The sequence below is a fragment of the Echinococcus granulosus genome (genome assembly GCF_000524195.1).
Source record: "Echinococcus granulosus chromosome Unknown EG_S00178, whole genome shotgun sequence".
NCBI classification, from domain to species: Eukaryota; Metazoa; Platyhelminthes; class Cestoda; order Cyclophyllidea; family Taeniidae; genus Echinococcus; species Echinococcus granulosus.
In genome coordinates this window covers 25,430-28,343 of record NW_020170558.1, presented here as the reverse complement: position 1 = coordinate 28,343, position 2,914 = coordinate 25,430, and positions in this window count along the sequence as shown.

Sequence of the window (2,914 nt, the reverse complement as noted above, 5' to 3'; positions counted from 1 at the left end):
TGCGCGTGCTCCTGTACTTTTAAATCGGCATTCATACTTACCATCCTCCATCATCGCTCTCGTGATTTGCAGTAACCGAAAATAATTTACAATAAATATACATGAATATATATACATCCAATGCAACTATAAACAAGAGCAAGGCGAAACTGACTACTTTACACCTCAGCAAGATGAGGTCAACACAAAACCGACCACTGAAGTTTCAGCTCGTGATATAAAAGAGAATAACGAATTGGAGCACGAAGTGTTCCATGTGCACGAAATATTCTACCAAGACAGGGATGACACGACAACTTAAATAATGCAGCCTTTGCCATGTATCACACGTAAAACGCTAGCGTTTACAGGATAAAAGATTAGTGTCACCCATAACACACAGTAAATTTATTAGTGAACGTAGTATATGACAAACTCATTAATTGCAATTTATTATCACCTGGGGTGATCATCCAGGATTCATGAGAGACTAACAATTCTGCTGTAGGACAAGTGTTTTGCATTCAGTAATAAAATAGGCAAGACTAGCATTTAGTGATGTTCCGTAAGGCCTCCATGCCTGTCAGATGAGGATTCAAGTAAAAAAATTGAACTCCTGCAGAATCTGAGGTATGCAATTCCTTCACTGCCGAGTGAAACCAAACATTTAATAGGTTATTCCATTTGTTTAACAAATAACACCCCATTTACCGAAACCCCCCGTTATCAAATAGCAGAGCACCCAGCATACTGCAAGACCAATTTGAACTAATTGCTTGAAGAATCGCTCAGCGTAACAAATTTATGTGAACGGAATGTGTCTTTGAACAACAAAAACATCGCAGGTTTTTGTTAAAATTTCAGTGCTTAGACCTAATTTTGCAGCAGTAGAATGAATGCACATACGTGAATGTAATTGTAAAGCGAAAAGTTAAAATGTCAAAAAGCTTATGACCAAAATTCTTGAATAACAGCATTACAGCTGCAAAAAGACATAACTCAGAAAAAGTTTGACGCAATACAAGTGCAGAAGCAGATCCAAATTTTTAAGAAGAATTTTGACTAAACATATTACAAGACGTGGTAAACCACATCATGACATACCTGGATTCCATTTCAATCTCTTTTGGTGCCTTTAATGTGCATTTGCCATTAAAAACATAGCTTATTATATTTTTGTCCTGTTTTTATAAATTTGTAAGACAATCAGTACACTTTATTTGCCACCCCTGATTCTTCTTGAACACTCGATTGGTGAACCTATCTATTCACAGGCAAAATTATGCCAGCAAAAGGAACACTGGTAATGAATAAGCAAAAAAGTGCTAGTCATTGCCTCTTGTCATATTCTAAAAAGGAGTGAATACAGCCAGGATCATTAGACCCCATCCAAATACGAAAAAATAACGCTTTGGCTCAAAGGAAGGCTCTCAATATCAAGAGTTGTCTAGTATCCCATGCAATTCGAGTGTCTTAATATAGGCATAAAAGAAACTATGAATTTAGCAAGTCTCAATAGTTGCTAGCCAGAATTTCATGCTAATTTATGCTTTTAAATGCACAGTAAGTCAATACTTATTTTCACAACATATGCATGCTTCTCTAGACCCATTGGTGCAAGGTGCAAACCATGACGGATGACAAAACGCTCCTCTGGAGCCCAACCCTTCATATATGCTGCTAGTGCATCGCAAGGTTATCTTGTATGCAATGAAGCAACTCAGATCATGTAAATCTGCCATTCAAATGCTGATAGGCAAAGACATTTGGACCTTCACGTTTGCTGTGATCAGAACATTATGCAATAGCAAACGCAGGTGGGAGGTTACATTTGATATCCCTCGAACCGTAACACATCAACTGTTGATAGAATTTCCCTGTCAATTTACTGGTTCCGATCGCGATTCTACTTCCGCTGAGCATGTGAAACTGTGATACACGCAGACAATTAATCAAATCCCAAAGTCACGTATTTGAATATAAGATAAAGTGCGAATAGTAAGCAACTTGTAAAATCTGGCTCAATTTATTCAACATGGTGTCCAATAAATATCCAATTTACTACTTTGCTCTTCTTTCTCCGTGTCGTTGGGAATTTTATCCGTTGCCTTCCCAAAGAGGGCAGAAAGCATATATTACCCAACTGGCACTTCTACAATCTAGAAAATGTTATTAACAGTGGCCAGCATTTTGCTTCATTACTATGGGGCCCATAATAAAGTCGAGTTTTAATTGAATTTAGTGCCTTATTTTGCAACGCAACCAATATGCTAGCTTAAACTTGGAGACTTTAGCCTTTCCATTAACTCTCGTCAGTCAAGACAATGTCTGCTATGCGAGCGATCTTTGTTCTCGGTTAATAGCACAGCACACAATTGCACAAAGCTCGACCACTACAGCTATGGTGACTGCTGCCGCGTTAGACATCAGGAACGAGAGAACCAAAGTCACCAGTTGTACGGGTGTTAAAGCTGTGGGATGTTGAACGGAAGAACCGAGATTACCAGTCTTCAAAGTGACTGACTGGGACAGATATGGAACTGTGTTATTATGCATGAGTTTTCATTGAAGAAACACCAAATTACAAGTCAGTTGTGTATCACTTATCTTTTTGGCAAAAACTACCTCCTCTAGACAAGTGGCAGCCCTTGATCGCTGTGAGGTGTGGTCGTGTGCATCTGCAGCAGGTGCTGCTGATTCAATTGAACTTCCAATAGGGTGACTAGAGATCAGCTGTGCCTTCGTTTAGGACTATTTCTGCTTTCGCAAGTTCTATACGATCCACCTGTTTGTGCAGATCTTAGAAAAACTTAAGTGCCTTCACTCAATGCTTCATATTAAATCATATTCTCCAGTAACAAAGGCAATTGGTATATATCGCTTGCACACAGTTGCTTGGATTAAGTGATACCATTTCGCTCACGCTTAGTTTGTG